This window comes from Penaeus monodon, chromosome 5 (assembly GCF_015228065.2).
Source record: "Penaeus monodon isolate SGIC_2016 chromosome 5, NSTDA_Pmon_1, whole genome shotgun sequence".
NCBI classification, from domain to species: Eukaryota; Metazoa; Arthropoda; class Malacostraca; order Decapoda; family Penaeidae; genus Penaeus; species Penaeus monodon.
This window is the reverse complement of record NC_051390.1, coordinates 20949836-20973909: the sequence shown is the minus strand read 5'-3', so window position 1 is coordinate 20973909 and position 24074 is coordinate 20949836. Positions and strand designations below refer to the sequence as shown.

The 24074-nt window shown below is 34.1% G+C and overlaps 1 pseudogene; it reads right to left on the bottom strand.

Moving 5' to 3' along the window:
• Nucleotides 1-8639: 8639 nt before the first annotated feature.
• On the bottom strand, nucleotides 8640-20196 carry LOC119573077 (annotated as a pseudogene).
• Nucleotides 20197-24074: the final 3878 nt, after the last annotated feature.

Genomic DNA, 24074 nt, shown 5'->3' with positions numbered 1-24074 from the left:
TGCCAGCATGTTTATGTCCCATAAATGACAGGTTGATAATAGCCAGTGATGTATGTTAAATTAATGTCATACATGTAATGCAAGAATTGTTATTTGCAAGGAGTTAAAAAAAAAAAAGAATCTGACTTTTCTGCTATTTTATGGCTGGTGTCAGTAGACATTCCTCCTTTTTGCTCAATTAAGATGACTTGCACTACTTAGTGTCATCCCCCATGTGTGTTAAGTTTATGAATGTGTACTTGACCAGTTAAAATATATACCATTTTAATATTGTTTGTCATACAGCTAAAGATATTTAATTGCTGCTTGATGAACACTTTGTACACCAATTATTATACTTATCCTTTTATCCCTTTTAATTGTAATTTGTTCATGTCAAACAGTCTATGAATAATAGTCAACAAATTTTGATGTGTGGATGCGTGTGCTTGCGTGGATGTTTGCATGTGTGTGTATATATATATACACATGATGGTGCAGTATGTGTAAATGATGCATGGAGAAAGACCTTACCTAGGCCACCTGGTCCCAGTGTTACCACTATCATTGCAAACACAACATTCTTTGCTGTCACTTACTTGCTCGCAGCCTTTATAAAATGAAGTATGTATATAATCTCTGATTGTAACTTCCTTGTCATAATGATATTGGTGATTTACAATGTAATTTATGTATAACAGTGGTGTGCTATATTTTGTATATAATTTGTACAAGAATCTAATTTATGATAATAAAATAAAATTGAAACCATTTCTTTTTTATGCATTTACTTCCTAATTAATGTAAAAATTGTTAAGGGTATTATGAATGGAACAAAATTATTTATATCCAACTATCTGCTTTGTAGGCTATTCTGAAGTTTTATGGTACAAATAATGATAATGTAATTCTACACAAAGTCAACAAGGGAAACATAAATTTTTCAATGTGATATGATCAGAAAATAGGATATGGAATCAAATCTTAGTTTCTGGAGATAGAAAAGACTTAATTAATAAAAAAAAAAAATAAAAAAAATGTACATTTCCACATAAATCTAATAAATATGAGAGAAAATACTTGGCTTGTTTAATACCATTTTGTATGATCAAATATCACCAAACATTAATCGAAATTAGAAAATAAAATCACAAGAAAAACTTCCAAAAATACAAGCATAGAATCCAGAAAATGATATCACTACTTAAATTGAGATGGTCCATTTCTGAGAGAGAAAATTACAAGCAAATATCCAGTATTATATTTACTCAGACCTTAACCTTCTGATGCTGTAGGGAGAGCATATACACATGCCCTGTCCACTGTGAATTTCGTTGATTAAATTTGCTTACACATCAATGGCCCTACAACTACATAGTCACCAAGGAATAAAAATATGACAAATAATAATAATATCTCATTATTATAACATTATTAAAAATTTAGTGTACTCAAAACTTTTTTTCCAAATGTCAAGAATAAATTAAAATGGTAAGACTGGTAATAATTTTTTATAAATATGGCTACCTATTTACTTTATTTATATTTAAAAGCTAAGTTTTTGATTTTCATTACTGTTAGTAATGTCACTGATGTTATAATAATAATGAAAATGTTAATAATGATAAAAGTATTACTAATAACTTCTTTTTGAAAATTCAGAGAATAAGGTAATTGAGTGTGGGCAGGTATACATACATATAATTGATTCCTTGTGAAGCCACCTATGTGTAAACAACATTGACAGTACAAAACTGTAGTGGATTGTGCATGTACTGTGCTACTGGAATAAGTTTCCTGTATTTGACAATGGTATAAGGCAGTGGTTCCCAACCTTTTTTATTCTGTGGCCCCTGACTAGTATATAATAATCTCCATGGCCCCATTTAGTGTCTGTCATCCTTGGAGATTCAGTTATTACTAGTTATGATTTGTGTAATGGTGCCAATAGCTATAGGAGAAGAACACTATATGGAATGATTCCAATTTATTGATATGTGAAAGATAGTTATCTATGAGTACTATAGATGAGACAAAATCCTGTTTAATTTTCATAGTGCTCCATGGTCCCCCAGAATGTATCCCATGGTCCCCAGGTTGGGAACCCCTGGTATAGGGTATACACTATTCTGAAATGTTTTTAAATGTTGTGGAGAACTCAACTGAAGCATGGTCTTGTTTTGGATGTGTATATAGAAAAAATATATAGACAAATAAAAATCATGACTCCAAAATAAGTATATATGCATGCTTATGTTTCCCAGTAAATTAACCTTGAATTAGCCTTGAATCTGATATTCAAAAAGTTTCCCTTTTATAGATATATACTTGGAAAATATACTTCAAGACAAAATTCATAACAAATATGACAGTTTTGTTTAAAAATAACTTTGTCTACATTCTCTAAAGAAATATGGGTTAAAAATCATTGCCTTGGTAAATTACCCTAAAACAAAGTAATTGATGCTATATTGGATTAGCTGAAATGGCTGCAAATCCAGAGCATTTTTCCTTTACAGATTAGCAGGTGATTGACATATCAATTTTGTGATAAGTAATGTCAATAGGTCAGTCCGTACCATGTGACCACATATATTGGATATACATTAACCCTTCACTCTTGGCATCTCCAAAAATATTGTGTGCAGTTCTGACAACGTCTTGGAAATTATGTTATTCCATAAACAAGTTATCACATCAACTGCCAGCATGTTTGACTTGCTTCAAGTATAACTTAGTCCTTCTGCTTTCTCTGATGAAATACAAACAACTAATTTTTCATCTTAAGTTCTGACTGTAAAACTTTCAAATGTTTGCATCTTTATACAACACCAAATCACTTGGTAAAGAATCTCTGCTGGCTAAACATACTTGCAGCCATTTTCAATTTGTTAGGACAGCCTTCCAGGTATAACACTTGGCAAAAGCTTTAGTTATGCAATATGAATTACATTACAGTAATTTTTTATTCACTTTATTCTATGTGGCAGTATTTTATTTAACTTCCCATCTGGCTTCTCTATTTAGGGAGAAATAGTTTTTCTTTGGTTAAAAAAGACAAATATCAAAGCATCTTTAAAATCTTCATGTTTCATTTTTTTATGAGATTCATGTATGAAGAAACACAAAAAATTATTGGATTTTTTATGATTCCTTTCAATTTAATATACATAAATGATATTGGACATGTAAATTCTTGTGATGAACCCACATACATTCACTTAATCTTGTGTAAGTTCTTGTGATGGTAAGTACTGGCTATTACATTATTTCCAAAATCACTTGATTTAGAGTAGCTATCACTGACCTTGCCACCATTGCTTTTCCAAAGCAGATTTATCTTTATTAATCTTGGATAGCAACTTCAATGTATAGGTCCATGACTAAATATTTCCTATACTCCACAAAATGTAGTTAAATTCATAATGCAATATGATGATGTACCGAATATTGCAAATTCATGGTTGATCTGTTCAGGTAAGAATATAAATCATGCTATCATTGTTTGTATGTGAAACAGCACTCTCGATCATGACATCAAGACCTCACTCATCTATGACAATATAATATAGCTGTAATATATATGATCCAAATAAAATTCTAGAGGTGAGTAGTTCAAGATATTTTAACTATAATGACCATCCCTAGCCTTAAAAATAGAAAAATCCCAATATGACCAAAATGATGCCATATATAACATCATGTATGACATTCCCCTTGACTACAACTGCATATATAATACTTTACTCACATTATTCACATATGCCACAAAGTCAGAATTCCACCAACAGTCATATCAGTTATCTAAAACAACCTCTATAATTCATATGCCAACCTAATAAAAACTTTTGTAGCCAGTAACTGTCATCAAAAATGAAATGTAGCAAGGTAATTCTGTATAGTTTCAGTTTCACACAGATGTATGGTACAGAGTAACTTTGCCTGTGATGAACAGAATGACAGAAAATGAAACACTTTTCATCTATGGTACTTCCTTGCCAAATTGATAATATGAAAGCTGTGCACACATACCTACTTTGGTATGTGTTTACAGGAAAATGGTAATGATACTGTCATTAAGAATGAGAAAAACGACACTCAACGGATACTTGAAACAACTTGCACAGGCAAAGAATGATAGCATAAATAAAGAAAATAGGTCATGACAATTGCTGTTTAGAGAGCAATCCCACAGCGGCCAGGTGGGGTCCAGAGGCCCCCTAGATTGGTAACTGGTTCAGGTTATGGGGGAGAAGCCCCTGGGTTTTGGGATGTTTTTGATTCATATGTGTTGTTTTGTGGATTCCCAGGAGTAGGAACTTGATAGAGTGGGTGCAGTCACTTCTTAAACAATTACCAATCATTCATTTACATCATTTGCATGAAAATCAAAGATTGATGCATATTATACTGTGACTAATTTAAACAGAATAACAATTGCAAGGTTGGATGATCAGAGTACCAGTAACACCAAAAATTAATACTGCAGGTAACTGTCCCCAAAAATGCACACATCACCTTGCTGCCCAATATCATAAATTACATGCACATCATGTTACTAATTCCCTTAAATAACACCAATATAAATAAGTACCTACTCCACCGGCTGATACTGAAGCTCTTGTGCTCAGCAACAAATTACTTGACCACACTAAAGACTCGGTTTCTTCACACCTTTACCTTTACCAGTGAACTCAGAAACCTCACTACTGGGGGTGGGAAGAAGTGATTTTTCCTGTTCACTTTAACCAGCACCCTTGCACGGGTTAAAGGGGTCCTAGTATTTACCGGGGGCCCCGCGGGGCCCGAATGGTTGAGCCGTCGGACTCAAGACTGTTCACGACGGCAATCTGAGTTCGAGGGTTCGAGTCATGGGCCGCGCGTTGTTTCCGTTGGGCAAGGAACTTCACCTCATTGCCTGCCTAGCCACTGGGTGGCCAAGCCAGCTAAATTCAGTGCCGGGTAAATAGAGATGGTGACTCGATAAAAAAACCGGGGGAAGGCAATAGCAAACCACCCTCTAAATTGCTAAGATAAATCATGGAAAGCCCATGATCGTAAAGGCCGCGGTGGCAGAAGGTTAGAGCGTCGGCCCTCAAGACTGTCATTTTTTTTTAATTTTTTTTTTTTTTGGGGGCCCGGTGGCCGAATGGTTAGAGCGTGGGGACTCAAGCCCTGTCACGCCCGGCAATCTGAGTTCGGGGGTTTCGAATCCCCGGGCCGGCGCGTTGTTTCCCTTGGGCAAGGAACTTCCCCCTCGATTGCCTACCTAGCCCGGGGTGGCCAAACCAGCCCAATCAGTGCCGGGTAAATAGAGAGGGTTGACTCGATAAAAAACCCCGGGGCGGAAGGCAATGGCAAACCACCGCTCTAAATTGCAAAAGAAAAAATCATGGAAGCCCATGATCGTCAAGGCCGCGGTGGCCGAATGGTTTGAGCTTCGGACTCAAGACTGTAACGAAAAGCAATCTGAATTCGAGGGTTCGAGTCACCGACCGCCGCGTTGTTCACTTTGGGCAAGGAACTTCACCTCGATTGCCTACCTAGCCACTGGGTGGGCAAACCAGCCCAAGTCAGTAATAATAAAAAAAAAAAAAGCCCGGATAAAATAGAGGGGAAAGATTACCTAAAGGGTACCACCCCGGGACTCTCCGTGGAAAGGACTGGGACCCTACCACGTACTCCTCCAAAGCATCACAACATAAAACTACAATTAAGTATCATGCTGTGACCCGGCGGCTCAGACATGACCTACCCACGGCGGCTCAGAAAATGAACCTACCGTTAAAAGAAAAGAAAAGTATTTACCACCTGTTTCCATGTTACTTCTTGCCTCTTTTTCCAGTCCCTTTTTATTTCTTGTTCTTGCTATGTCCAGGGTATGTAGCTAAGCGTGTTAGACACTGGAAAGGAGTCTCTCGTGCAAAAGAAAATGATGTCACTCTCATTGCTTTTTTTCCCTTTTTTTTTCATTTATCCTTCTTACTTATGTTTTTTAGGTTTTTCTTGTTTTTTTAATTTCATTCCCCAAACATGGGACAAAAACCCGGGAAAATAAAATCCTCATAAACAATACTGCAACTCAAACGTAGTCAAACTTTTGCTCGTTTTTTCCCTATGAAATAAGGATAAGGATAAGTCCGATATGCGAAACTTAGCCTCGCCCGGGCTATGCCATGAGTGGTGCCGCACGCCACAGCGTCAAACCTCCAGGCAAAAACAGCTGTGCAACTTCTAACCGCAGCCTGAGCGGGGGCGCGAAACCGCCGCCATCGTATGAGAGTGCCGACACGTGTTACCACTATAATACCCGGAGGCTGGGAATAATAAATTTCTCTGTAATGGCTTGTCCTCGTTGCGTATATCCCAGAGCAGTCCCTAACATGAATACATCAAAATGGTCGCTATTGCTGTGCCTAAAATATCATTCGGAACTCTCATCAAGTTGGAGAATTAGGAGATGTTTTGACCTTCGGAATCCTATCTTTCGCTCCGGTACAGATCCATCTTGTTCATAGTCGCTCTTCGCACAGGCGCAGACCGATACGTCACAATAACTTCTATGTAACAATGACAGCGTGCAGGCAACCATATGATCTGGTAGGTAGTTTATGGACCTTTATTGCTGTTATCATGGTTTTTGTGTTTGTCAGTTGCAGGTAAAGTTACCTATGCATCAGAGGGGTTACAAAAGCACTACAGCATGTAAATTAAAGACACCGGTGTAATAAAATAGTGAATGCTTACTTTCGAGCTGGTTGCAATGTGGTCAATGAACGGCTAGGTTCCAAATGCGTCCTCGTTGTCCTGCTAATCCTGACAAGCTGTTTGGAAACGCAAAACAAGGTGTTACGAACTCTGCAGGGCGCACGGTTCAAACCTCCAAAAGTTGACCACCCCTACCCCCGACCCTTTTCGCACGCTCTTTAATAACATACATGTTCTACATTTATTTTTTATGTCCATTGATTACTTTTTGACTGATAGCAGATGCACAGATGCACGCCCAGTAGTTGTAAAGGATATGGCTTAATAAGTGTGCTGAAACATTATCTTTCATCTCTGATTGATTTACTAAACTTCCTACTTATATATAACAATCACTGAATGTGGACTATTACCTCCGTGGAAAATTAGAATGAAAGAAAATGGAATCAAACTAAAAAATACTTTTTAACAATCTAATCATAAATGAAAATGTAAAAGTATTTATGAGTGAAAAGTAGTTGTCTTTGCAGTAAATTTGTCACTCTCATTCATTATTTAATGGAAGCTGTGTGACCCTTTTCAAAATTTCAGTCTTATTTTTTTCTATAAGGATGCTCAAACTTTTAATAATTCTTAATATATAATTTGAGTACAGTATAGTAATAATTTTTCCTCTTTTTATTTGAAATCATGGCTTTTGGGGGTGTAAATTCAACATGTCAGAAAAAGTACATACTTGTACTGTTGTTAACTTGATTGAAAAAATCCCCAACTTTTTATTTGGTTTTATTATATCATAAGAGATACATGTGGTAATTGATTGCAAACAAATATTTGCAATCAAATATTTGGATGCTACACCATTAAAGCTGCCCAAGAATTATCTACAATTTAGTATGTCTAGTTTCATCACTTGTATAAAAAGAAATAATACTTCTGATATACAGCTTAAATCAATTTCATATATAAATCCATAAGTAAAACAGAAGCAAATGAAGATATGAAACATCATCCTTGTACACAATAAGATGACTCTTACCAATTAAAAAAAAAAAAACCTGGTGAAAGAACTTTGCATCATTAAGCAATTATTTCAGGGTAAATGCTATGGTTTTATTTTGGCTGTGCGGAAAGACTATAGATAAATTGGACATGCAAATTAAAAGCAAAACAAATAAAACTCTCTTTGTCTTGTGCTTCTGCTCCACTGACATTATTTTTACTGGCATGTAGAATTTTTTTGTGAAGAAAAGGTATGGCCTTCATTTCAATTATGCTAAACACATAGTCATATACCCCCAGACTCCAGCTTTCTCTTCATGACTCTAAGGCACACCAAGTGGCCACAAATAATTGTTCTTAAGATGTTTGTGGACAGTAATAATTAATAAGCAACTGACAGTTTTTCAAATTAGAAATAAGGCACAAAGCAGACAGCTTGATTCTGTGATGGTGCCCAGTGAAAGAATTAATCAGGATAATAATGAGTATATCAGACAGAATTATTTGAATAAATATGTATAGTGCACAATGTTTTCTGCCTGAAGTACTCTTAGTTGTTGCAATAAGCAATAAAAAGGATATCTACAATTGTTTTTACCCCAAAAACTTGTAAATATCTTTTAGTAAGAACACATAATCCAAGTGCATTAATTTTTATTTAGCAATATTAAATTAAGCCAATTACAAGTTCAGAAAATCTTGAAAATAATGCTTTAAAGAATCACTGTGCAAAAGGGAAACAATTCACACAGAAAAAATATGGATATGCTAAGTTACAGACTACAAGGCCATAGGACACTGTATACCACTTTCTTCTAATTCATTTCACATAGGTAGGTCTGTATAATAAACAGAGTAACAACTTTGTGTCTAAACAGCTTCTGCAGATTTGTTTTAATGTGAATTTCATATAACACTGAAGCATTTACCTGTTATACAGCAACATAATGACATGATGCAAAAGCCAAAGGCCTTTTTATAATCCATAGATATAATGCTACTATACAGTCAAGTCTATTCGGACACTGGGCCAACATCTACCATAACAGGAATGTTCAGTGTGACAGTTCGTGATTCTGTTGCAGTTGCAACAGTGTTGGTGTATTCATAACGAAGTACAAAGCCAACAATGGCCCTTTTAGCACCAGATTGGGGAGTAACTAGAAGATTAACACCAACTTTATTTGCTCGTCTCCAAGCAACCACTCTGTAAAAGAAAATACAGATATTAATTATTCAATACTCAAAAGAAAAATGCTAATATCCAGCACACTGTATAACAATATCAACTGTATAATAATAATAATAATAATAATAATAATAATAATAATAATAATAATAATTAAAAAAAAACAGCCAGTAAAGGTAAAGGCTCTTTATTTAAATGTAATTCAGCATCTCATGAAAAACCTGAGCTATTTAAATCAATCAATCAATCAATCATCAATCAATCAATCTCTCTCTCTCTCTCTCTCTCAAATCAGACATTGTTACCTGTCACACAACCAATGGCAGTGTAATTCATATGACTAACTAATTTATTTTTTTCAAACTTAATGAATACCTTCATCCATCATCATATTTGCACTCCCTATCCTGACAATTTCCTTTCAAAAACCCTTGAGTATTAATTTTTATTCATCCTATTTTCTATTTTCAACATCTACAAAACAACCATATACTCTTCATTCCTAAGAAAAATAAGACAAAGCAAAAATGTAATCTACATATTAAAACGTAAGCCAAAAATATACTATTTATATAGAATTAAGGTTAAATTAGCATGTCTATGAAAGTGAAGAAATATTTCAACTTGGTTCACTAATTCTAAAGCAAATAAACACCAATATGAATCCTTGCAGATTCATTCACACAGTAACAATATAATAATGTATACATACTGAGGATCATCATTGAAGCTGCTATTTGCATCCTGGTCATCATACTCAGAGCCGTATCATCACGAGCAGTGAGAATAAGTTGTCCCTGTGGTAATGCAACATCTGCTGTTGGAGTTAGATCAGTCTTTTCCACTGGAATATCCACTACTCGGACTAGGCTGCTTGTGTTAAGGCTGCCTCCTTCTCCAAGTTCCTCAGCTAAAGCAACAAGTAATTAAATTCATCATAGTAAACAAACTTGCTATTTTTTCTATGTCCTTTTCTTATGAAATATTCTATGATATACCATATTCACAAGCCTATAAGATGCACTTGCCTGAAAGAACCACCACTGTCTAACAAAGGAATTTAGAAAAAAAAAGCACATTCCCATCACATTGTGGGGCTCCCTGCCAAAATGCAGTAGGTCACCAAGTCAATTCTGATTTACATTACAGGTAGTGGTGCCTTTATGATTTTTTTTTTTCATCAACTGACAAGGAATAGTGGTTGAAACAGTAAAAGCAACAAACTCTATGCAGCAGAAGCAAAGAGATGATATACCAATTAGTTCATGATTATGACACTCAACCAATCTGCAGGTAGGGCCAGGCCTCACTCTATCTACCTCACCTCCCTCTGTTTTTAAAAATAATCTCACTTTTCTTCTATCTTTCACTATGGGGTTCATTCCAGTGACATCCGTGATACAACATCGTTGTCCTAAATCTAAATACCTTTTTATCTTTCCTTATGTGTTTTGCCTCACTTTGCTTAGGTCTAAATCTATATACTTATGAACAATTTCCTAGCTTCAACTCATCAAACTGATGTGTGAAGTCAGCACAGTTGTTAAATATTCAATAAATATACCTACTTCTAGTCTATGATATACTTCCTGGGAGTAAGTGTTATGTTGAAATCCAATGAATAAACAGTCAATAACTAGGGAGGTTTGGGGAGATTTTTTTCAACCACCATTTCAGATCTAATCAGTCAATGCATGACGCACCCTAAGGGTTGCACCATAAATACAAATTATCAATTACCTTTCTGCTGTGCAGCAATATGTGCTTCAGGGACAAATGGGAGGAAGGCTAGAGTCATATCATGAGGATTGGATTACACAGCGAGATCTGAACAGATGTCTCAACACCCCATTTGAGATCTGCTTGCTGCACCATCCTTACTTCAGGAACGTGGTAACTGTAAAATTATAATATCTTGAAGAAATCATATTATTACATTTTCTACAGGATCAGTATTGCTTTTAGAGTTATATATATATATATATATATATCTATATATATATAATATATATATATATAGATTATATATATTATATATATAGTATATATATATACTATATATATAATATATATATATATTATGTATATATTATATATATGTATATTTATTATTTATATATATATGTGAATATATATTATATATATATTTTAAATATATATATATACTATTATACTATATATACATATAAAAAACAAAAATTATCTATATATCATATTTACATATATATACTATATATTACATATATTACACATATATATCACATATATTACACATATAGCACAAAATAATACACATATATATCACATATATATCTTAAAATTATACATATTATATACATATAATATATTATATTATTATATTGTATAATAATGTTATAATTTGTATATATATATATGTAATATATATTTTATTAATGTATATTATGTTAAAAATTGTTTTATTATATTATGTATATAAAATAGTACATATTTTAAATATATATATATGTATATTAAATATTTTAATATATTATATATATGTTATATACATCATATACTATATATCAACATTACATAATTAAAATATACATAATATTAAAAATATAAATACATATTATATAAAAAATAAAATAATATACAATAATTACATATTTTAATACTATCATATTAAAAACATATACATATCATATTATAAATACATATTATATATACATATCTTAATTACAATACTACATATATATATACATTTTTTAAAAAGGGTAGGTTATGTCTGAGCCGCCGTGTCACAGCATGTATTTAAATATTTTCATGTTGTGATCCTTGGGTAGAAGGGAGGGCCCCATTCCTTTCCAGGAGAGTGCCGGTGTTACCTTTGGAAATCATTCCCCTCTTTTTATCCGGGCTTGGCCCAGCCTGCTTGGGCTGGTTTGCCCCCTGGCTAGGTAGGCATCGGTAATTCCCTTGCCAAGGGAACAAGCGCTGGCCGGGACTCAAACCCTTGAACTCAGTTGCCGTCGTGACAGTGTTGATTCGACGTCTAACTATTCCCCCACTGCGGGGCCTTGACGACTGGGCTTCCCCTGATTTTCTTGATGATTTGAGCGGTGGTTTTCCATTACTTCCGCCCGTTTTTTTTTGTTTGTTTTTTTCCCCTTTCCTTTCCTTTCCTTTCCTTTCTTTCTTTCTTTCACTGAGTCCCTCCTATTTACCCGGCACTTGACTTTTGGCTAGTATATACATTACAATATAATTTCAAATTATATATAAATACATTACAATACATATATATACATATACATATTAAAACATAAATATATATGATATACAATTTAAAAATTACATATATATTCTATACATTACAAAATATTTCAAAAAAATATACTATACATACATATTATCTATATCTACATTTATCTAATACATATATATAAATACAAATAACATATACATTATATACAATACTATAATATATAATATACTATATACTATACAATTTTATATACTATACAATATATCATATAATATATTTACCTTACATATTATTAAACATATATTCATTCATATTATAAACCATTAATACATAATAACATTACATACATTAAAATCTATATATATACATAGTAATGTATTATTGTCAAATACAAAATAATACATATATACATTCAATACATTATTACTTACATATATATACTATAACAAATTAATAACACAACTATATATACATATACATATATAAAATATACATATACATATAAAAAAACATATACATATAAATAACATATCATTTAACTATACATATATTACATATACAACTATTTCATATACATTTTTAAAAAATTAAAATATACATTATAAAAATACATATAATATAATAAATATACATCACTATTATATACATTACATTTATACATTACATATATAACATAAAAATAATCATTACTATTCAATATATACATATACTATATACATATATATACTAACATTTACTATAGTACATATACATATCCATAATTACATATACTATACATTATAAAACATATCACTATACTTATATTAATATAATACACTAATATTATATATACAAAATATACATTTATACACTACATATATTAAAATCATATAATATACTATAATATATATATATCATATACATTATATATACATTACATATATTTTCATATCATAATATACATTCAATATTAAAAAACTATACATATATCATATCATATATATATACATTATATATCCCTTACATAAATCTTACTATACTACATATACATATATATACATATAAAAACTATTTTATATATTACTATACATATATATACTATTATATCATAACATAACAAAATTATATCTACATATATATATAAATTTTATTAAATTATATATAATTACACATTAATATTGTACATATAATATATACTTATATATATACATATACAAAACATATAATTTTACATATACATATATTCATATACATATAATATATATATTAATATACTATCATATATATTAATTACCATATTCATATGTATAATTATATTATATATATAAGAGAGAGAGAGGAGGGGAGAGAGAGAGAAGAGGAGAGAGAGGAGAGAGAAGAGGAGAAGAAGAGATATATAGATATGATATCAGAACAGATTATAGTATTAGATAGTATATAGATAGTATATAGATATAAATATTATTTAATAAATTATTTATATATTATATTATATATATATATATATATATATAAAATTTCCAATATCTTAGGAATTCTTTAATATACCTTTTAACCTTCTCTTTACGTGTAGGGGGAAGCTCTTGGGAAATCACTCGCAGCAGCAAAAGCCACAAAACAATCTTACCTTGGTTGTCTTTTTGGAAAAAGAAAAGAAGAGAAGAAAAAAGAAAAGAAGGAAAAAGAAGAAGAAGAAACAATAAAAGACTGGGATAGGAGGGGAATTGTTAAGAAGAAAAAAAAATTCTAGCATTCTAAAATTTTGAGAAATTTAAAAAAATAGGGTTAAAAATTTTTAAACCCTCTAATTCAACTAGGGAAAATCAAAAACGATACTATAAAAAAAAAAATTAATAAATAAAATAAAAAAAATAAATAAATAAAAAAGAAAAAAAAAGAAAGAAAAAAAGAGAAAGACAGAAAGAAGGTAAAAGTAAATCTATAAAGTCTTCCCCGGTACTGTGGGAATACTGCTGTAATTGCAACTGAATATTAAATATCATAAAATCAAATATAAAGGATTTAAGCCCGCAAACCCAAAAAAAAAATTATTTCAGTAGCAAAAAGTTCAGTACTTCACTATTTACAGAAAATTGAAATTACCCAAAATTTTCAATATGTTCAACATTTTTTCTCTTAAAAAACAAGACTGAAAGTGTTCTAACCAAATAAATAAAAAAAAATTTCATGTTCTACTTACAAAACCCCCCGTTTTAAAACTTGACTTGACAGCGAGGGATTATACTCTGGTTTGGAAGTTATGCTCACAATGCGACAACGAAGGGGAAAGTTTCACCAAAAAGTGTTTGTGAAGTGGGTACAGATCACTACTCTTTTCTGGCTGCCATTCAGGAGATGCCCTTTTTTGCTCCATTGAAGTAAATGCAAAAAAAAGACAGAGTCAAGTAAAATAATTTAACTACAATAAAAGACAGAATAATAAATATATTTTTTTTTTATTTCACAATCAATCCTGTAGTTTAATTTATTGACACAAACATATTACATAAGGTTAAGGAATAATTTCCAGCCTTAGGAGTTGAAGAACTAAAAACAAAGTTTGCGCTAATATGAAAACCACCTATAGGTATCAATATAGCCTTAAAATAATGCTAAATCCTGAAAATACATTCATTTCAGCTGAGCCAAATTCAGAGTCCTTCACCTGCCAGTCTACCACTTCTTTTTCCCGCTCTCAGTTCAACATTTACATAATGAAGCCTATTTAATTACTACCTCACTGTGGACATATACTATAAATGAAGAAGTATTCTTCATCTTATATTACTCACTTGAAGAAAGGTTTACTTCTTCAGTAAATATGTCAGCAGGAAGTCCCTCTACTTCTTCAGCAGCTTCTGAAGGAGTCACTCTGAAGTTTGGCTGCCATCACCCTGTTTGGATTTATACAATGAACATGGACATTTTAACAAAATCAAATAGTGCAAGGGATTTACAGTCCTAATACGTGTGAGTCTCTTCAGATACTATATTTTCAGCTATTTTTTGAAATTTATATCCACCTTCAGTGCATTCACCAAAGTACAAACTAACTTTAGGAGAGTAAGGAGACAGTGGTGAAAGTGACTTCCTTCCAATCAGGGAGGGAAGGCTGTATTTGTCCCGTCATACTGAAATAAGATGACTTGCGGTGTGAGAACCTCTTGCGTTCCTTCTCTAGTTTCTCACGTTGTGCCAAGAACGATAATGTTCCAACAGGGTCTGCAGCTGCTTATAGTGTTCATTGTCTTGTTTCTGCCCACCGCCAGTGGCTAAAAATATCACAGAGTTTGTTGGCTGTATCTTTGGTAACTAATGAAAATAAATTAAATAAAAAAGGAGGGTCCTCTCAAATATATAATAATGGATTCTATTTCATTATTCATGATAGCTAAAAGTCTACCCACATTTTTTCTACTCCTTAAATTATGTTAGAAAATATGTAAATAACTTCTAATTATTTTCAGAAAATCTTATCTTAAAATTACATCTGCACTATATGATGAAGGATAAGATTTCCCTAATAAGATACATTTCTGCAAAAAAAAATACATGATTCACACAGACTGTTGTTAAAAAGAAATAACACAAACATAATTAATTGCCACTATAAATCAATGATAACAACAAAAAGCATAAGTCAAACTAACCCACATTTGATCCTTAGTCCAACATCTCTTGAGGTCCACCTGCAGCTGTGCAAGCCAATATAGACCTTCCTAGCAACAGTTTTTGCTTGGGTCTTCTGGCGAAGGACCTGAATACTAGTTTGGCACGTGTTGAAGGGTGTGGCAACAGCTTGGGCAATCAAAGCAATTGGCACACCTAAAACAAAAAAATATATATATGATCATTCAAAAAAGTATACCAAATATTAAAAAAATGAAAGTGGAAAAGCAAATTATATAAATACATATATATATAAATATAAAATATAATATAAATATAAATATATGTAAATAAAAATAATAAATAAATAAATAATAAATAAATAAATAAATAAATAAATAATATATATATATATATTATATATATATATATATATATATATATATTATATATATATAAATATATATATATTAATATATATATATATATATATATGCACCAGGAAACAAATATTTTGCCTATCTATATATTGCATTCTTTCAGTTTCAGAAGCTTCCTTCATTCTCAATTTTATATGAACTATAGAACTCAACCACAAGGCTACTACTGTACCTATTCTTCTTGAGCCGGGCTTCAGTTGAAGGCATATTCTCCAAACAGTTAGGACAGAAAAGTGTGTCCACCTGAATTCAGAAAATGCAATATCAATACAAGCTGTCTCATATTTTTGACACTTACATAATATTTGCAAACCATTATCATAAATATAAGGAATATAGTTATCAAAATATAATATATGATGAATATATACAGGAGATCCTGGAGATACCTTAAATGAAAGTCTGTAACTAAAGAGAAATAATAAAAGGCAAATGCTACAACTCCACCATGTGTCCATGACAATCAGCCCTCTAGTAAAGGCAATACACCACCACAAATACTTTGGTAAAGGCAAATTTATCATCAAATATAGAATACCACCAAGCTCCATTTTGCCAAAATATATGTGGAGGTTTGTAGTCTTCTGCTAGAACACTGAATGCAGAGGCCATGGCAATAGCTTGACACTCGCACCAATATCTGATGGACTTCATATTGTGTAGCTTCCATCACAGCATATTTTATACTCATAGTTTCAGGAAGTTAAAGTTTTAGAAGAGACTAGTGGTCAATCAGTGTGGCCTCTAGAAAGCCTGTACATGTGCAACACAATGTGATGCATGGCATACAGAAAACTATGGATACAGATATTCTATTTCTTTCCAACACTATAATAACAGATGATAACTGAGCTTGTCCCTCACAATTAAAGGATACTTTGCCTTTGGTGATGGTCCAAATACTGTACTCTCTGGTTAACCCAAATCCGATGGGCATGGCATGTACGTATATGTCATGCCCATTGTGAGTTACTATATTAATTGTTTTTACACATAGATGGCTACATTTGTACTAAAGTCTCCAGGAACCAACTACAAGTACTGCCTGTCTTGCCTGTTTACCCTTTTCCTTGATTTTCGAAATATTTTACATTATTTCATGTTGCTGTTACTATGTCAATAACATTATTGTAATTATGTCTATAATATAATACATCACTGATATTCATAGCATAAATTTTAAAAAACTTTTTCCCGCCAATTCAAGGAAAGGAGAAATCAGGTAAGGTCACAAGGTTTACTAATTGACCCCTTCGTGGCTAAGCACTAGCAGAGCCATCTATGTGCAGAGACATTTCACAAGAAAAAAAAAAAAAAATGAATACAGCATTTTCCTGACAGAATTGGTTAAATGTAAACAAACAAGAGTTAAACAAATGTGGGTTATATTTTCATACATATAATTTTCTAGAATTGCTAATTATTTACAGTATGACAAATTTTCCAGAGTTTTAAATCCCCAATTCCACATCACAAACTTTATTCCAATCTAATTACCATGACTGGGCTGCCTGAGGGTAGGGTTGATGGGGGGCTATGCCCCCCTAACTACCCTGGCAAACAATATCTCCACCTTGGTATGCACAACAAGCTGAAACTTAGGACCAATTGGCCTTGGGCTGTGAATGACACTTCCTGCATTTTTTTCCTTTATTTGTGGTGATTACCATTCAGGTCTGCAGATTATTTCTTGAACCGAAGACTACAACTTTTTGTCCTCTACAAGAATATCATTATTTTTTTCTTGCTTAGTGTATCTATACTGTAAGGATTAACCCTAGAATTGAACATATTACTTAATGCTGTATCTTCATCTAAGTCTACTATAAGTTTTAAATACATTTTTACTAATAAGTTTCCCATATTACTAAAGTTTGTTAACATCACTGATTGCCAAGGAGTAGGCTACCCAGCATAACATTAATGTTGTTGCCTGTCTTGGCAGTGTTGACCTGGATAAATATATATTAACCATAGATACATTGCCTGGACTGTAAGAGTGTGAAGTGTGGAGGCTTTGGCTATCACTACACTCTACTCTACTATTAAGTAAGATTAAATTGTAGGTCTTCACAGGTCACTGCAACTTTCCAGCAGACTTGGATAGGACAACCATCAATACAATTACACAAAAAATGTTTAATGAAGAAAACCATAATTAGTTAATTAGTACTATCTACCAAATCATTTACCAAATTAATACCTGAATATCTATGAAAATATGACGTTTACATTCAGAACTCATCTTGGTTAATCTTTACTGTATAGACACACACAACTAGGCAAATTCTTGATGATATTCTTTAGAGGACAAGTAGTTATAGTCACTGATACAGAAATGGTTAACCAACAAATAAAAGAGGACTGCAGAAAGTGCCGATCAGAGCTTAAGTCCACTCCAACCTCCCAAATTTCAGCTCTATCTTGCCGTGCATACTTAGGTGAACACAATGTTTGCTGGGGCAGTGCCTCTATCCTAAGGCACTGCACGAACGGCACACCCACAGTCACAGCAATTTAGTTGAATAAAGTTTGTGATGTGGAACTGGGAACTTCATCTCTGGCAAGTGCATCCATACTGTAGAGAATTACCTCTTCTCTTATAGAGGTAAACAAGATGGAAGAACAGAACACTGATTTTGGTGTCCAGGACATATTGCTCATCTCTTCCTTCTCACCCTCTGCCATTGGTCCAGCAGGACAAGAAGATATTCCAAAAGAATTTGTATATATACAATAATAGTTGCAGACAATCATAAGATGGCTGGTATGTAATTTTAAGGAACTTTATTTTTACAATCTCAAGTTACTTTCTTGTTTGTCAGTTACTGATAAGTTATCAATGAATCTGAGTAGTTATAAAACTTACAGTGTGTATACAATAAAACACTAGTAAACAGTATAGTGAATGTTTATTTTAAAGCATTATGGGCAAAAGACCTTGCAGGTTCCAAACATAACTTGGTGCTTGTTACCATGAGAAACGCACCCACCAGGAACAAAGTTCCTAAAAGCAGGGTATTATCGAACCCAAAATCCAAACCTAACCTTTCTCCCCTGTACCCCCCCCCCTTATTAGCACTTCATGCCAACTTGTAGAAAATGCGACATTAAGAACTCTGGTTACGCGAGGTGTTGTGGACTTCGTCTCTCTGAGGTTGTATGCATTTGAAAATTTTCATAATTTTGCAGTAAAATATGAGGCCAGAGCAGCCGTGGCTATAATGATTTCTACTCTAGTTCTTACGCTCTAGACGATGGCAACATCCATTTTCCTCTATCTGGTGAATTGCTCCTGGTAACAAATTTCCCCATATCTTCATTGTCCTGTTGGTCAAGACAACTTGTCTGCCTGAGCAAGACGAGGAGTTCCAAGCGCAGCAACTGATTATGAAGTAAACATTCAGAGCTTTGTGGTCCTTTCTCAAGCAGCTTCCATTGATTATATTGATGTGTAAGTTTAGTGATGTTTACCTTCTTTCCCCTTGTCATCGAGACCTGCATAGTGACTAGTTCAGTTTATCATTAATTACCCGAAGTGTCAACACTTCGGATGATTAATCTATGAGGTCCAATGACCATACCAGTTTAAATTGTATCTGCACAAACTATTTCTTTTTTTGCTCTAAAATGTTCATAAAGCTATTCCCATACAGAGTCCTGACATTAATATAACCATAATCAATGGGTACGACCTTTTCCGTTTAATATTTTACTGCAAATATTTGGCGCCCCGAAATCAGCTGTCAGGAAGGGACTCACGCCCATCCCCGCACCCGCCGCCCGCGCCTCCCCCTCGCCCGCTTCCCCGCTTCACCTCGTGCGACACGCAGTTCCCGCATCTCAGCTTCAGGCAGTGGCGGCAGAAGTAGATAGCAGTGATGGGTTTGAGCACACCGCAGGAGCAGAGCAGGCGAACGCGGTCGACCTGGAAGAGGTGCGCCATCTTTATGACTCACCAGCGTTCGTGTAGAAGGAATCCGGATGCCTGCGTGCGCCCGCGTTCGTCTACCGCGTTGCATGTGCATTTTTTTTTTTTTTAGTTCAGTCCCTTATTTACCACCCTGGCTAATTGCACAGGCGTGGGCAAGCTGTTGTACATTTGATGCATGGTCATAACATTATATAATGGTATTACATTTGGATTTCAGGCTATAACATTATTATGATAAGTACTATATCAGTTAGAGGAAAGGAACAACCCTTTATCTACTCATCTGTCACGCCGGCGTACAACTTAGGCGTGGAAAGGCATTGCTACATTTGATATGCGGTCATGTGATACTACATTCCAAATTTAGAATACAACATAAATATATCTTCTAAAACATCAGATGATATGAAATGGTTACATAGTTCTCCGTACCTTATGCTAGGTGGTCTGAAAGGCTGTAAGACATGGCACTCTACGATAAAATGTACAAGTGTTCGCTTACACATTACAAACTGTACTGACCTGCCAATTCCATCTATATCCAAGCCTGATTCTTGCGGTTGTGCACGGAAGATGGGGTTTCAGCTCGTAGATTTTGTACTGGTGTTCTACTAGGAAATCTTTTTATTTACGACTGATGATAACTCATTTGCTTCCGAGAAGAATTCACCCTCAAAGTTTTACGTTGTGTGTGTGTGTTGTTGTTTTTTTCGTTACGAGGATGTAATAATCTCTCTCTCTCTCTCTCTCTCTCTCTCTCTCTCTCTCTCTCTCTCTCTCTCTCTCTCTCTATCTATCTATCTATCTATCTATCTATCTCTTTATCTATCTATCTATCTCTATCTGTCAATATATCTATCTATTTATCTATCTATTTATCTATCTACCTCTCTCTCGTCTCTCTCTTGCTCCTCCCTCCGCTTCTCTCTCTCTCTCTCTCTCTCAACTTCCTCTCTCATCTTCTCTCTCATCTCTCTCTTCTCTCTCTCTCTCTCTCTCTCTCTCTTTCTCACTCTCTCTCTCCATCCCCTGGGAACAGAAAGCAGATGTCGCCACTGCAGTTAAAAAACTCACTCTCTCTCTCCTCTCCTCTTCCCTCCCCTTCTCTTCTCTCTCTCTCCTCTCTCTCTCTTCCTCTCCCCTCTCTCCTCTCTCTCCTTCTCCCTCCTCTCTCCTCTCCTCTCTCCTCTCCCCTCTCTCTCTTCTCTCTCTTTCTCTCTCTCTCCCTCTCCCTCTTTCTTCTTTCTCCCCTCTCTCTCTCCTCTCTTTCTCTTTCTCTCTCTTTATTGTTAAAATTATATAAACAAATATTTTTAAAAGTAAACTCCTTTCGTTCATGTTTGAAATTTTTTAAAAAAAAAATATGTGTTTCTTATGAATCATAACTACGTAAATGAAAAATTTCGTTGCACCACTCGAAAACTTTGCTCGCAATAAGTACTGAACTAGGCCCATGCGACATTCGGGTTTTTTAACCCCCCGGATACCCTTTCGCGCTCAAATTGGCCCATGCAAATGGCAACCCCTTTTGGGAAAATGAAAAAGTAGTTTGCAATTTTTTATCAAAGAAACCAAAATGTTTTCCCGTGAGGTGTGTGTGTTGGGTGTTTGTGTTGTGGGGGGTGGGTGTGGTGTGTGTGTGTGTTGTGTGTGTGTGTGGGGTGGTTTTGCGGCGTGTGTGCGTGTGTGTGTTTGGTGGGGTTTTGTGTGTGTGTGTGTTTGTGGGTGTTGTGTGTCTTCTGTCTCTCTGTTGTGTAGAACGAAAGAGAAGGGGATAGAAAAAGGGGGGTTTACTTGGGTTTTCTAGGAGCTCCCTAGAAATCATCTTTCTTGAGCTTAGGGTTTTTGGGTGGGGAAATAAAATAAATCTTGCTCTTCTTGAAAAGGGAATGTGAAAAAAGACCAGTTTATCCAATGTTCATCTATTTTTTTTTTGTGCGTGTTTTAAAAACTGAACATATACATTACATCTTATATTAAAATAAAAAACCGTCAATAAAAACGTCAGAATTTAGTCGTAAATGCGGTGTCTGTCCAGTAAAAGCTGTGTTTGTCACTGCTTTGTGACCCTTACGGGAAGGATAATGGGCAGGAGATTGGTGATTAGTGATATTTAATTCTACCAATGATAACGATGGCAGGATAATGTTCGATACGTTTATAGAAACAACAAAAAGTGATGGAATGATAGGTACTGAAACGTACTGCGTGTGGAGGCAAAGGAATAGAAAGAAAGCTTTGACACGTAGTTTTATCAAACTCCTGATCTGTTCAGATCGGCTGCGCTGTGGTCAGTTGGTGACACGGACAAAATCGAATTTTTGCTATAATGGCAATGGGGGAGCGATTGCCCACATCATAAGAGTAGTAAATTTTCTGACAGGGTGAGGGGCAGCATGTCACCCCAGCACGTCCCTGTGGATGTATAAGTAATACACACATCATATATACATACATACTATACATATATATATATACATATATATACAGTATATATATAAGATATATATATAGAGATATATACATAAAGATATAGATATAGAGATATAGATATATATAGATATATAGTGTCTGAATATATAGGATATATATATATGTATAATATATATAAATATATATTATAATATATATATTGATAATATATATATATATATGTAGTCTTTATATTACATATATATACTATATCTATACAGTATGTATATATATATATATATATATGATAGATATATATAACTATATATATATATAATAATATATATATAGGTGTGTGTGTTCTGTGTGTGTGTGTGGTATGTGTTGTGTGTGTGTGTGTGTGTGTGTGTGTGTGTGTGTTGTTGGTATAAATTCTATACATACATATAATAAAGATATATGTATATTACAGTATATATATATATATATATATATATATAATATGTATATATAATATATAATTATATATATGTTGTGTGTGGTGTGTGTGTGTGTGTGTGTGGTGTGTGTGTGTGTTTGGTGTGTGTGTGTGTGTGTGTGTAGTTTTTTCTTGTGTGTTGTGTGGTTTTGTGGTGTGTGTGTGTGTCGTGTGTGTGTGTGTGTGTGGGCACCAAAAAAACCATGTGTGTGTGTGTGTGTGTGTTGTGTGTGTGGTTGTGTGTGTGGTGTGTATGTGTGGTGTGTGTGTTGTGTGTGTGTGTGTGTGGTGTGTGGTCGTGTGTGCTGTCGCGCGCGCGCGCGCGTATATAGTGTGTGGAGGAGAGAGAGAAAAGGAACTTTTGTTTCAAGATAAGTGAAATACGAATATAAAAAATAACATTAGTTAATAATTTAGTCCAAAGAACATTACTATATGTTTGCCGTGCCTATTCAGTCCTAGCAAGACTAAACCGAGAACGCCCTGGTCGTGTCCGTGCCCATACAAGTACACTAAGGAGGGAGTGGAAACACAAAAGTTGGTCCGCCCTCTGCCAGCATACTATACGCCCAAGTGCTCTACGACGCTCCAATGTACCACATGGACACCAGGTATGAGAGCCCCAATCCCAGCAGCGCCGCGACAGCGCCGATTGTGTATTCTCCGTTCCATCCGTACCAAGTGCAGGGTAGCCCACAAGACACCAAGCCTCCCCGGCCCCCATATTATACAAGAAGATCGTATTAGCAAGGAAAAGAGGGAACCTCGCTTCAGCTAAGCCCCGACGCCTGCTGAAAAATTATAACGTGGTTCTGTGATGCAGAAGCATTCGTGATGTCAGTCGCAGCCACTGCCATATAGGAATGTAAAGAGTGAGATGATATTACGAACGCCCATCTTTGCATTGCGTAGTACCTGTGTTTGTTCTAGTCCATATGCTACAATAAACAAAGATTTTTTTATCATGGCCTTCTCTTTCTGCCTATCCCCTTCCACGAATTCTAATTTCGGCTTAGTAGTGGGATTCCCATATTCTTACACTTCCTCAAAAAACATAGTTTGCCCATACTAATGATAATAAATGATGATGATGGTGATCATGATAATGACAATAA